Here is a 15,057-nt window from a genome sequence, read left to right as displayed (position 1 = left end):
TAAAGGATTAAAGTCCTTTAATCAACACATGCCTAATCAGAAGATCAATCAGTATCCCTGTCTGCATTTTCCTACCTTTTTTTACAAAGATGGCAAAATTCCTTGGTAAAATCCACATCCTAGGTCTACAAAGTCCCTTTCCCTTGTCAGCAAAACACATATGCCAAAACAGGAAATGTGTGGGGGTCCTAAGGAACATATTATCAGTGAACCCACCCTGGTCCCCAAATATCACCACTTCTTTTTCAATGATGAGTCTTTTAAGCATTCTACTTTGGAATCTTTGATGTGACTAAGGCCTACCTTGGTCCGAGGTCAGGGTGGGCGGCCGGGAGGAGATACCCCACGCCCCTACGCCCCCACGCCCAAGGCCAAGGGCTGCGGCCAGGAGGAGCAACCCACGCCCGAGGCCAGGGGCAGTGGCCGGGAGGACCAACCCCACACCCATGTCGCAGGAGGGCCTAGAGGAGCTATCCCACATTGAAGGTCAGGAAGGGCGGTGGTGAGGAGATACCCCTCGTCCAAGGTAAGGAGCAATGGCTGCATTTTGCTGGAGCAGCCGTGAAGAGATACCCCACGCCCAAGGTAAGAGAAACCCTAGTAAGACGGTAGGTGTTGCAAGAGGGCATCAGAGGGCAAACACGCTGAAACTATACTCACAGAAAACTAGTCAATCTAATCACACTAGGACCACAGCCTTGTCTAACTCAATGAAACTAAGCCATGCCCGTGGGGCAACCCAAGATGGGTGGGTCATGGTGGAGAGATCTGACAGAATGTGGTCCACTGGAGAAGGGAATGGCAAACCACTTCAGTATTCTTGCCTTGAGAACTCCGTGAACAGTATGAAAAGGCAAAATGATAGGATACTGAAAGAGAAACTCCCCAGGTCAGTAGGTGCCCATATGCTACTGGAGATCAGTGGAGAAATAACTCCAGAAAGAATGAAGGGATGGAGCCAAAGCAAAAACAATACCCAGCTGTGGATGTGACTGGTGATAGAAGAAATGTCTGATGCTGTAAAGAGCAATATTGCATAGGAACCTGGAATGTTAGGTCCATGAATCAAGGCAAATTGGAAGTGGTCAAACAAGAGATGGCAAGAGTGAATATCGACATTCTAGGAATCAGCGAACTGAAATGGACTGGAATGGGTGAATTTAGCTCAGATGGCCATTATATCAACTACTGTGGGCAGGAATCCTTCAGAAGAAATGGAGTAGCCATCATGGTCAACAAAAGAGTCCGAAATGCAGTACTTGGATGCAATCTCAAAAATGACAGAATAATCTCTGTTCGTTTCCAAGGCAAACCATTCAGTATCACAGTAATCCAAGTCTATGCCCCAACCAGTAACACTGAAGAAGCTGAAGTTGAGTGGTTCTATGAAGACCTACAAGACCTTTTAGAACTAACACCCAAAAAAGATGTCCTTTTCATTATAGGGGACTGGAATGCAAAAGTAGGAAGTCAAGAAACACCTGGAGTAACAGGCAAAATTGGCCTTGGAATACGGAATGAAGCAGGGCAAAGACTAATAGAGTTTTGCCAAGAAAATGCACTGGTCATAACAAACACCCTCTTCCAACAACACAAGAGAAGACTATACATGGACATCACCAGATGGTCAACATCGAAATCAGATTGATTATATTCTTTGCAGCCAAAGATGGAGAAGCTCTATACAGTCAGCAAAAACAAGACCAGGAGCTGACTGTGGCTCAGACCATGAACTCCTTATTGCCAAATTCAGACTTAAATTGAAGAAAGTAGGGAAAACCACTAGACCATGCAGGTATGACCTGAATCAAATCCCTCATGATTCTACAGTGGAAGTGAGAAATAGATTTAAGGGCCTAGATATGATAGACAGAGGGCCTCATGAACTATGGAATGAGGTTCATGACATTGTACAGGAGACAGGGATCAAGACTATCCCCATGGAAAAGAAATGCAAAAAAGCAAAATGGCTGTCTGGGGAGGCCTTACAAATAGCTGTGAAAAGAAGAGAAGTGAAAAGCAAAGGAGAAAAGGAAAGATATAAACATCTGAGTGCAGAGTTCCAAAGAATAGCAAGAAGAGATAAAAAGCCTTCTTCAGCGATCAATGCAAAGAAATAGAGGAAAACAACAGAATGGGAAAGACTAGGGATCTCTTCAAGAAAATCAGAGATACCAAGGGAACATTTCAAGCAAAGATGGGCTCGATAAAGGACAGAAATGGTATGGACCTAAAAGAAGCAGAAGATATTAAGAAGAGGTGGCAAGAATACACAGAAGAACTGTACAAAAAGGATCTTCACGACCCAGATAATCACGATGGTGTGATCACTGACCTGGAGCCAGACATCCTGGAATGTGAAGTCAAGTGGGCCTTAGAAAGCATCACTATGAACAAAGCTAGTGGAGGTGATGGAATTCCAGTTGAGCTATTCCAAATCCTGAAAGATGATGCTGTGAAAGTGCTGCACTCAATACGCCAGCAAATTTGGAAAACTCAGCAGTGGCCACAGGACTGGAAAAGGTCAGTTTTCATTCCAATCCCTAAGAAAGGCAATGCCAAAGAATGCTGAAACTACCGCACAATTGCACTCATCTCACATGCTAGTAAAGTAATGCTCAAAATTCTCCAAGCCAGGTTTCAGCAATATGTAAACTGTGAACTTCCTGATGTTCAAGAGGAACCAGAGATCAAATTGCCAACATCCGCTGGATCAAATTGCCAACATCCACTGGATCATGGAAAAAGCAAGAGAGTTCCAGAAAAGCATCTATTTCTGCTTTATTGACTGTGCCATAGCCTTTGACTGTGTGGATCACAATAAACTGTGGAAAATTCTGAAAAAGATGGGAATACCAGACCACCTGATCTGCCTCTTGAGAAATTTGTATGCAGGTCAGGAAGCAACAGTTAGAACTCGACATGGAACAACAGACTGGTTCCAAATAGGAAAAGGAGTTTGTCAAGGCTGTATATTGTCACCCTGTTTATTTAACTTATATGCAGAGTACATCATGAGAAACGCTGGGCTGGAAGAAGCACAAGCTGGAATCAAGATTGCCTGGAGAAATATCAATAATCTTAGATATGCATATGACACCACCCTTATGGCAGAAAGTGAAGAGGAACTAAAGAGCCTCTTGATGAAAGTGAAAGTGGAGAGAGAAAAAGTTGGCTTAAAGCTCAACATTCAGAAAACAAAGATCATGGCATCCGGTCCCATGACTTCATGGGAAATAGATTGGGAAACAGTGGACACAGTGTCAGACTTTATTTTTCTGGGCTCCAAAATCACTACAGATGGTGACTGCAGCCATGAAATTAAAAGACGCTTACTCCTTGGAAGGAAAGTTATGACCAACCTAGATAGCATATTCAAAAGCAGAGACCCGTCTAGTCAAGGCTATGGTTTTTCCTGTGGTCATGTATGGATGTGAGAGTTGGACTGTGAAGAAGGCTGAGCACTGAAGAATTGATGCTTTTGAACTGTGGTGTTGGATAAGACTCTTGAGAGTCCCTTGGACTGCAAGGAGATCCAACCAGTCCATTCTGAAGGAGATCAGCCCTGGGATTTCTTTGGAAGGAATGATGCTAAAGCTGAAACTCCAGTACTTAGCCACCTCATGTGAAGAGTTGACTCATTGGAGAAGACTCTGATGCTGGGAAGGATTGGGGGCAAGAGGAGAAGGGGACGACAGAGGATGAGATGGCCGAATGGCATCACTGACTCGATGGATGTGAGTCTCAGTGAACTCTGGGAGTTGGTGATGGACAGGGAGGCCTGGCGTGCTGCGCTTCATGGGGTCGCAAAGAGTCGGAAACGACCGAGCGACTGATCTGATCTGATCTGAAGGCCTACCAGTTTGGTCTAGTTTGTATTATTATAAAACAGCTCCTAATATGGAGAACTTACCATCTGCTAGGTATTCTTCCAACCATTTTCCCTGTAATGCTCACTACTATCCTTTGAGTATAACCTCTTAGTCTCACATTTTATAGATGAGGAAACTGAAGGACAGAGTTGCTCGATAGCTTGGTTAAGGTCACACAATCTTGACCAAGGTAAGGAGCAAAGCCAGAATCTCTTAGCAATCTTAAATTCACAGCCTGTTCTTTCAAATAATCCACAACACTGTCTGCCATTGAATCTTTCCTCTTAAAACTGAAAATCTAAATAATATTTATCAATTTTCAGTCTTCTGCAATTTCTCTGGTTCTCTAAAATTTGCCAGGTACTATGAAACCTTAGTAAACGTTTTTTAGCAAACTGAAAGGCTTCACCAGGGTCAATGAGGCTAAACTCATTCAGAATGACAGGAAGTTTGACTACATTATTATCTTACATCTGTGTTATCTTTTTCAGTTTGTACAGCATTTCATTGACTGAGATGCCTCAGTCTAAATGCCATTCTTTCTGGGAATCCTCCTCTAGCCAGGCAGATTTTGATTTTTTTGGTTTATATTTCACCTGGGTTTTATACCCGCCTCTATTAATATAGTTATTTTAGTATATTTTGCATTTATTTTATTTTTTACATAAATAAAAATATTTACACTTTAAATTTATTTATTTGCATGCCTATTTCCTACTGGACAGTCAAAATCTCCATAGATGAGGTTATATCTCCTTAACTATGAAAGGCTCAACGTTTGGTACAAGTGTTCCATAAGAGGTCCTAAGAAACTCAGGTTTCTCCCATAAAATTCATCATGACACTTTTATCCCCCCCAAATCAGGCTCTTATACTTTCCTTCTTAGTCTTCTTTAAACAAACAAAACCCCAAAGCACAGTCTTTTTCTTGTTTCAGATTTTTTTTTCTTTTTTTCCCATATACTTTAGCTCATTCCAGGCTATAGATTTCCTGACTCTATTCTGGGAGGTTTAGGCCACTGTTTTAAAATTGTCTTGAAAAAAAAAAAGGGTGGGGGGGATTCCCTGCTTGTTCAGTGGTTAGGATTAAGTGCTTTCACTGCCATGGGCCTGTGTTTGATCCCTTTTTGGGGACCTACGATCCCACAGGTCTCATGGCATGGTCAAAAATAAGCTAAACTGTCTTGGTTATGTGCCCCATCTCTCATCTTTTATTCATACACTTCTAGGTCTGAGCCCATTAGAAAGACTATTTGTATAGTCACATACATCCATCTATATGCCTTTCTTTCTTTACTCATCTGAGTGATATGCTACTGCAGTGTCAAGGTCTTTTCCATAGCTTCCCATCTTTACTGATCCACTCCCTGTCCTCCTTCCAATTTTACTCCATTACATTCCATCTAACTTTGTTTAAAGTTTTTTGAAATCTGCCTTCTCCAAAATATAGATTACGACCAGTGACCTACTTCACTGGTGTGTGTGCTTAGACACTCAGTCATGTCCAACTCTTTGCGACCCCATGGACTGTTTTCTGCCAGCCTCTGTGCATGGGGATTCTCTAGGCCAAGAATACTGGAGTGGATGGCCCTGCCCTCCTCCAGGGGATCTTCCCAACCCAGGGATTGAACCCAGGTCTCCTGCATTGCAGGCAGATTCTTTACCATCTGAGCCACCAGGGAATCCCCCCTTCATTGGTAATTTACATAATTATATCACATGCATTTTCATATCCATAAACTTAGCATATGAAGGAACTGAAGTTAGAGGGACTTCTAAGTGGCAGGGAACTGCTGAAAATCAGGTCTATCTGATGCTAAACAGGCATGTACACTTAATCCATTTTACATAGTATATGCTCATAAATTCTACATGAGGTGCCACAGGCCTGAAGAGTCATACTAACATAAACCTGAGTGCAAGCTCGCCCAAGGCCAATAAGAAAGTACCCAGCAGAACTGAAATTAGAAGCCAAGTTTCTGATTGCCTGTTTGGAGCTAGGTAGAGAGGGCATACTGACTTGGTATTTTACATATTTTGAAGAATTAGAAAGTATTTGAAGAGTGTGGATGGATATAGCACCACTAGATCCAAATGTTATCCTATAAAAGGTTAGCCTTTCATCCTTCACTCTCTGTCATTATTCACATGAATTTGGAATGATTGGGATGTCCCATAAAAGGCTTTGTGGATGCGATACTACAGTTTTAGGCAGATGGCATATCAGTGGTTCCTTTTCCAGAGTCATTGTTAATGCATCCTCCTTCTCATTTTTCCACTTCTGCTTTCATAATAAAAATAGAGGTTTATTTAAAAAATGAGAGTAAAGGAAACATTTGCACAAACTCTTATTCAGGAATTTTCACTGAAGGCTATAAATAACTCAAGATTTATTAGGAAATTCATTTTATTCTACTGACTCCTTTTAGCTCTATTAGCTTTGTCTTAAATTCTCCATCAACTTCCTACTCCTTCAGTAATAGTCACCTAGGCTTTGCTAACACTCGGTTCTCTTAACATCTATCTGCTGTCTCATTCAAGACTAAATCTGCATGGATGGACCTAGAGATTATCATGCTATGTGAAATCAGGCAACAAGTATCATATGATATCTCATATGTGGAATCTGAAAAAAATGATACAAATGAACTTATTTACAAAACAGGCTCACAGACTTTGAAAACAAACTAAGGTTACCAAAGGGGAAAGTGGGTAGAGGAGTGATGAATTAGAAGTTTGGGATTAACATATACACACTGCTATATATAAAGAAGATGACTAGTAAGAACCTGCTATACTGCCAGGGATGGCAGAGCCTGGTGGGCTGCCGTCTATGGGGTTGCACAGTGTCGGACACGACTGAAGTGACTTAGTAGCAGCAGCAGCAGCAGCAGCAGCATACTTCACGGGGGAATCTACTCAATACTCTGTAGTGGTCTATATTGGAAAAGAATCTAGAAAAAAGAGTGGATGTATGTTTATGTATATCTGATTCACTTGGCTGTACACCTGAAAATAACACAGCATTGTAAATCAACTATACCCCAATAAAAATTTTTTAAAAAGATAACCCAAAAGGACCTACTATATAGCACAGGAAATGATATTCAATATCTTATAATAACCTATAATGAAAAATATATGTCTATATAATTATTACCTATATTCTTATATATCTATATATATACATATAACTGAATTACTTTGCTATACTTTGAAATATCAATACCCTCAGATATGCAGATGACACCATTCTAATGGCAGAAAGTGAGGAGGAACTAAAGAGCCTCTTGATGAAAGTGAAAGAGGAGAGTTAAAAAGTTGGCTTAAAACTCAACATTCAAAAGATAAAGATTATGGCATCTGGTCCTATCATTTCATGGCAAATAGATGGGGAAACAATGGACACAGTGACAGACTCTTTTCTTGGGCTCCAAAATCACTGCAGATGGTGACTGCAGCCATGAAATTAAAAGATGCTTGCTCCTTGGAAGAAAGGCTATGACCAACCTAGATGGCATATTAAACAGCAGAGACATTGCTTTGCCAACAAAGGTCCATCTAGTCAAAGCTATGGTTTTCTCAGTAGTCATGTATGGATGTGAGAGTTGGACCATAAAGAAAGCTGAGCACTGAAGAATTGATGTTTTTGAACTATGGTGTTGGAGAAGACTCTTGAGAGTCCCTTGGACTGCAAGGAGATCCAACCAGTCAATCCCAAAGGATATCTTAATCCTGAATGTTCATTAGAAAGACTGATGCTGAAGCTGAAATTCCAATACTTTTGCCATCTGATGCAAAGAACTGACTCATTGGAAAAGACCCTGATGCTGGGAAAGATTGAAGGCAGGAGGAGAAGGGAACAACAGAGGATGAGTTGGTTGGATGGCATTACTGACTCAATGGACATGAGTTTGAGCAAGCTCTGGGAGTTGGTGCTGGACAGGGAAGCCTGGCATGCTGCAGTCCATGAAGTCGCAAGGAGTTGGACATGACTGAGCGACTGAACTGACTGAACTAACTTTACTGTACACCTAAAACTAATACAACATTTTAAATCAACTATACTTCAATAAAAAAAAAATTTTTTTAAATATAGTCTAATAGCTTTCTCAATAGCTTCCAATGTTTGAAGAGTATTAACAAGAACCACCAAGTCTTATCTCCCTCAGTCAAACATCATGGTTTATTATAGGATGATACAGATGAAAGAATGGAGGTCTAGGAGTCAATGACCTGGCTCTACCACTTAGTAACCATGCTACCTTGATCAAGGCACTTAATGCCACTCAATTTCAGCACTATAATCTATTAAGACTGGTATAACAATATTTATCTCATAGGATGATTATGGGGATCAAACTCAGTATTATAGTGTGTGACAAAGACTTGCACATTGTAAATTTGTATGTAAATCTGATCATGGATGCCTCTACTTGCTCACAGTTGAGTAGTTATCCTTACACTGGAATAAAGCACTTCAGAATTGGGGTTGATCTGTAAAAAGTAAAAAGATATAATTTACTCTCAGTGAAAACACTCTTCTCCTTAATCATGCCTAAAGTGGCATTAGATGTCATTATTAGCTGTGCTGGCTCATCTTAAAGTCACAGTCAGTTAAAAAAAACCCAGATTTTCATGTCTGTTTTTTTTTCATGTGCACTCATAGTATTTAACCTAGATGAAAGAATTAATCTTTCTCAAAAAAGTTTAAGTATAGTTGATTCATAATATTTATTATATAAGTTTCAGCTGTACAACATACTAATTCAATATTTTTACATATTACTCCACTTAGAGTTATTAGAAAATTTTGGCTATGTTCCCCGGGCTGTATAAAATATTCTTAAAGCTTATTTATCTTATACATTGTAGTTTGTACCTATTAATCCCTACTCTGAGGAATTAATCTCGGTACCTGTTAAATTTCACACTGTTGGTCTTGGCCCAGTGCTTGAGAATGTTGAGGATATTTAGAGTATTGAATGAAGTTTCTGGATGAGGTCTACTGCCCAGATTTGCAGTATCTACAACCAGTTTTCTTTCCAATATCTTTTTTCGTGGCCTGCTAAAGGCACAGATTTAATCTCTACTTTTCCATTGCAGGACTAGAAGAATCTGTATCTAAAGATGTAGGAGGTCCTGAAATACTTTGAGATGGCATCTTCCAGGGTATCTGACTCCATAATTCCTTGAACATTGTAACACTTAACATTGTAATACTGTACAGGAGGTGATGACCAAAACCATCCCCCCAAAAAAGAAATGTAAGCAGGCAAAGAGGTTGTTGGAGGAGCCTTACAAATAGAAGCAAAATGCAAAGAAGAAAGGGAAATATATACCAAATTAAATGCAGTTTAGGAGATAAGCAAGGAGAAATAGAAAGATTTCTTAAGTGAACAATACAAAGAAATGGAGGAAAACAATAGAATGGGAAAAACTAGAAATCACTTCAAGAAAATCAGATACCAAGGGAATATTTCATGCAAAGATGGGCACCATAAAGGACAGAAATAGCAAGGACTTAAAAGAAGCAGAAGAGATAAAGAAGTGGTGGCAAGAATACACAGAAGAACTGGACAAAAAAGATCTTAATAACCTGGATAACAATGATGGTGTGGCCATTCACCTAGAGCCAAACATCCTGGAGTGTGAGTTCAAGTGGGCCTTAGGAAGCATTACTATGAACAAAGATTTGGGAGGTAATGGAATTCCAGCTGGACTATTTCAAATCCTAAAAGATGCTGGTGTGAAAGTGCTGCACTCAATATGCCAGCAAATTTGGAAAACTCAGCAATGACCACAGGACTGGAAAAGGTCTGTTTTCATTCTAATCCCAAAGAAAGGCAATGCCAAAGAATGTTCAACTTATTGTACATTTGCACTCATTTCACATGCTAGCAAGATACGCTCAAAATCATTCAAGGTAGTCTTCAGCAGTACATAAACAGAGAACTTCCATAGGTTCAGCTGGATATAAAAAGGCAGAGGAACCAGAGATCAAATCACCAACATTTGTTGGATCATGGGCTTCCCTTGTAGCTCAGTTGGTAAAGAATCTGCCTGCAATGCAGGAGACTCAGGTCTGATCCTGGGTCAGGAAGATCCCCTGGAGAAGGAAATGGCAACCCATTCCAGTATTTTTGCCTGGAGAATCCCATGGACAGAGGAACATGGCAGGCTACAGTCCATGGGGTCTCAAGAGTCCAACACAACTTAGCAACTAAACCACCACTAGTTGGATCATAAAAAAGCAAGGGAAAAAAAAAAAAATTCACTTCTGCTTTATTGACTATGCTAAAGCCTTTGACTATGTGGATCACAACAAACTGTGAAAACTTCTTAAAGAGATGGGAATACCAGACCTTCTTACCTGCTTCTTGAGAAGCCTGTATTCAGGCAAGAAGCAACAGTTAGACATGGAACTACAGACTTGTTCAAAATTGGGAAAGGAGTACAACAAGGCTGTATATTGTCATCCTGCTTATGTAACTTACATGCAGAGTACATCATGTGAAATGCCAGGCTGGATGAATCACAATCTGGAATCAAGATTGCTGGGAGAAATATAAACCTCAGATATGCAGATGATACTAACTTAATGGAAGAAAGTGAAGAGGAACTAAAGAGCCTCTTGATGAAAGTGAAAGAGGAGAGTGAACACACTGGCTTAAAACTCAACATTCTAAAAACTAAGACCATGGCATCTGGTCCCATCATTTCATGGCAATAGAAGAGGGAAAAGTGGAAAGCCGTGACAGATTTTCTTTTCTTGGGCTCCAAAATCACTGCTGACAGTGACTGCAGCCATGAAATTAAAAGATGCTTGCTCCTTGGAAGAAAAACTATGACAAACCTAGACAGTATATTAAAAAGCAGACATCACTTTGCCAACAAAGGTCCATATAGTTAAAGCTATGGATTTTACAGTAGTCATGTTATGGATGTGAGAATTGGACCATAAAGAAGGTTGAACACTGAAGAATTGATACTTTTCAAACTGTGGTGTTGGAGAAGACTCTTGAGAGTCCTTTGGACAGAAGAAGATCCAACCAGTCAATCCTAAAGGAAATAAATCCTTAATATTCACTGGAAGGACTGATATTGAAGCTCCAATACTTTTGTGCCAGATACAAAGAGGCAACTCTTTGGAAAAGATCCTGATGCTAGGGAGGATTGATTGAGGGCTAGAGGAGAAGGGGACAACAGAGGATGAGATGGTTGGATGGCATCACGAATTCAATGGACATGAGTTTAACCTAACTCTGGGAGATAGTGAAGGACAGGGAAGCCTGGCTTGCTGCAGTTCATGGGATTGCAAAGAGTTAGACCCAACTTAGCAACTGAACAGCAAATCCCTTGAAATGTCTAAGAAAAGCCCCATCACCCCATTTTTGTTAGGTTGATGGCATGGGAAAGGAGTATTAAGTGGCTTCATTTTCTTGCCAGTGCTTGTAAGAAGCCTCTACTTTTTGATGAAAGGTTGATGATGTCCTAGTAGAAGATGATGATCTGACAATTTTCCATTTTGGTTGCTGCAGTGATGATGAAAATGATCTGACTCATCTCACTTCAAATTCTGGAGACCTTTCCATACCCATTTATTGCATATGAGCACTTCCTCTTATCAGGAGAATGGAAAATTAGCCATTAGCCAAAATTCATTTTTGATGTTATCTTTTCATGTGCTAAGGATATGTGACTTAGCAATTCTTATATTATCTTAACATCATCTCAAAGATGCAAGTAAGTGAATTTCCAACAGAAAAGTGTCCCACTACAGATAGACCAAGTGATAAAAAGACAAAACTTTCCAGGAATTTTATTATTAGGTTAACTAGCCAGGGAAGGGCAAAGAGTAGGATTGGCTTTGGTACTTGGGCTGTAAAAATATGCACACAGATCTTTTTTCTGAGCCTTCTTGCTTAGCTAAGCATTTCATTATAACTCTTCTTGTATATCTTACTTCCTTAATTTTTAAAAATTAAGATTTAATATACATATAACATTATATTCATTTCAGGCCTACAGCATAATGATTTGATATTTGTATATAGTACAAAATGATTACCACAAGAAGTCTACTTAACATAACAGTTTTCTGTGATGAGAACTTTGAAGGTCCACTCTCTTAGCAACTTTCAAATATGGAATACAATATTATTAACTGTAGTCACCATGCTGTATATTACTACTTCCTTAATCTTTAATGAGTTCATCATATCTTTAAGTTCTACCTTTATATACAGTCTTTCCCCTATGTCTTCAAACATATTTAAAATTTTCTATCTTGAAAAAACTTTCTTTGACCCTTCTATCAACTCTAGTAAGAGAGGGATGAACTTTTCAAACCATATACATACCCTTTGCCTCTATTTACTTGTCATTTAATCATACATAGGGCTTTTGTTACACCTCTACCATCAAACTGAAATGTTTCTATCATCTATAATATCTCAAATGACCTCTTACTCTTTGACTCCTTTGTAGGGCTATTGTGATTGACTATATTCCTAAAATTATCCCTTCAAAATATTTTACTATCCTAGTTTTTCATGCTGCCCTAATTTTTGTCTTATCATTGTCCTTAAAATAAACTACAAGGTCTGATATGACTTTGGTCCTTTGTCTAACTCTCTAGCCTTATCTCTTTCCCAGCTTACATTTTACACAATCATGCCAAAATTTTTTTTTCTTGGTTCCTTGATAAGTGCAATTTGTCTTCACTTAATTCTGTTTCTTGGGACGTGATATTCTGTCCCACAAGAGTACTCAACCCTACTTCCCTTTCATCAAGCTAACTCCTCATCCCTTATACATCTGCTAAAATGCAAATTATTTAAGGAGGTCTTTTGCAACTTTTAAAGTAGGGCTACCTGTTCTTTGATCTCAGAGATCCATATCACAGCACTTACATTATTTTATTGTTATTAAATCAATTGTCAGTCACTTTCATAAAGTTATAGGTTTTGTAAAGATTTGGTCTGTTGCTATATACTCCCAGAGATAGGCACATGTGGTTATTCACTAGTGATGTATAAATGGATGGTGGATATTCTTTGTAATCCCTACTGATTCCTCTTCTTCTTTCTTTCCTCTCATGCATAAAATTGAGGTAATTATGTCTCCCATAACTATTTCACAATATTGTGAGGATTAAATAATGTATGTAAAATAACTTATTAATACATTACAAATGGATATACTTGCTATTGTGTTTACCAGATGGCTCCATGGTAGAGTCCCCCTGTGAAGGCAGGAGATGGAGAAGACAGGAGTTCGATCCCTGGGTCAGGAAGATCCCCTGGAGGAGGAAATAGCAACCCACTCCAAAATTCTTGCTTGGAAAATTCCATAGACAGAGGAGTCTGGAGAGCTACAGCCCATGGGGTTGCAAAGAGTCAGACATGACTGAGCATGCACACATACTTGCTATTATTATTTTTCCCTTATTAGCAAGACAGTCTCTTGTCTATGGTGAAGAATGCCCTCAGAAATATTTATATTAGGACAAATGTTGTTTAAGGGTACAATTGCAACAAGTAGCAAACAAGCCTTAGACGTCTAATGCACAACATAGTGAATACAAACAACAATATTGTATTGTAAGCATTAAACTTGCCTGGCTTTCCTGGTGGCTCAGACAGTAAAGAATCTGCCTGCAATGCAGGAGACCCAGGTTCAATCCCTGGGTCAGAAAGACCCCCTGGAGAAGGAAATGGGTACCCACTTCAGTATTCTTGCCTGGATAATTCCACGGACAGAGGAGTCCAAAGGGTCACAAAGAGTTAGACATGACTGAGAGACTAACACTTTCACTTTCAAACTTGCTAAGAGACTAGAACTTAATAATTCTAATCACTAGAAAGAAATAATAAATATGTAACAACATAGAGATCTTAATTGTTGTTACAATGTCAATTATAGTAGAGTATATAAATGTATCAAGTAATAATGTTATATGTCAAATGCAGTTCAATAAAAAATATTTGGAAGATGGTGGAGGAATAGGACAGGGACACCACTTTCTCCCCCATAAATTCATCGAAAGAACATTTGAACACTGAGCAAATTTTACGGAACAACTTCTGAATGCTGGCAGAGGACATCAGGCACCCAGAAAGGCAGCCCATTGTCTTTGAAAGGAGGTACGACAAAATATAAAAGATAAAAAGAGACAAAAGAGGTAGGGACAGAGATCTGTCTTGGGAAGGGAGTCTTTAAAAAGAGAGAAGTTTCCAAACACCAGGAAACACTCTTTCCAGCCGGTCTGTGGTGAGCCTTGGAATCTCAGAGGGCAAAATAACCGGGAGGAAAAATAAGTAAATAATTAAAACCCACAGATTACGTGCCTAACAGCAACTCCCAGCAGAGCAGCAGCCCAGACGCTTGCATCGCCCACTAGCAAGCAGGGACTGGACAGGGAGGTGCAGGCTGCATGGCTTAGGGTAAGGATTCAGCCTGAATGCCCCGAGGGCAATCTGAGGAAACTAGCTTGTGGTAGCAACCCAGACTGTGGGATAGCTATCCTGCAAAAAGCCCTAACCTAAGACACTGCCAGGCTCACTCACAGAACAAAGGACTAAGCAGAGCTAGCTGGCTGCGGACCGGCCTATCCCCCACTGGAGACAGGCAGGTGAGGGCAGCCAGAGCCGGAAGGAGGCAATCACAGGCCTAGAGAGGCATTCTATACCAAACTGCAAGCAGACTTCGTTGCTAACCAAGACGTCTTGGGGTTCTGGATGGTCAACATCTGCTGGGAGGGTCGCAGCCAGAGATCAGCTCCCCAGAAGAGACACATGGCACACATGAGAAGGCCCGCCCATTGTACACCCAGAAAACTGAGCCGCTGGGATGGGGGAGGTGATAAGTTGCAGCCTTCAACTGGGCGCAACTGTGCTTGCAAAGCACCTGGTCACCTGAGCTGCTCGGACCTGGGACAGGCACAAAACACAGGCCCAACCAAGTCTGCGCCTTTGTGGAGTACCCGAGAACCTGAACCTGAGCGGCTTAAACCTGGGGAGTGCATGCAACACAGGGCCTGCATCAGACAGTTCCAGGCAGAGCAACCTAGAGCCTGAGCAGTGTAGACTGGGAAAGCACACATGCCATGAGCCGGGGGGGGGGGGGCAGAGGAGGGCGAGGGGGGAGGCAAACCCAGTGTGGCTGAAACACTGTGAGCGCT

The 15,057-nt window shown here is 40.4% G+C and overlaps 1 long non-coding RNA gene across 3 annotated transcripts in view; it reads right to left on the bottom strand.

Annotated features, from left to right (window-relative positions):
* Positions 1-15,057, bottom strand: part of LOC133227757 (uncharacterized) — a 206,792-nt gene that overhangs the window by 23,992 nt on the left and 167,743 nt on the right. For all 3 annotated transcript variants that reach the window (XR_009729930.1, XR_009729931.1, XR_009729929.1), the window contains exon 3: positions 13,095-13,176. This is a non-coding gene — a long non-coding RNA (uncharacterized LOC133227757). The remainder of the gene's footprint in view (positions 1-13,094; positions 13,177-15,057) is intronic.

The sequence above is a fragment of the Bos javanicus genome, chromosome 16 (genome assembly GCF_032452875.1).
Source record: "Bos javanicus breed banteng chromosome 16, ARS-OSU_banteng_1.0, whole genome shotgun sequence".
Taxonomy (NCBI): domain Eukaryota; kingdom Metazoa; phylum Chordata; class Mammalia; order Artiodactyla; family Bovidae; genus Bos; species Bos javanicus.
Note: the sequence above shows the minus strand (reverse complement) of the source record. Positions and strands in the feature narration are given on the sequence as shown.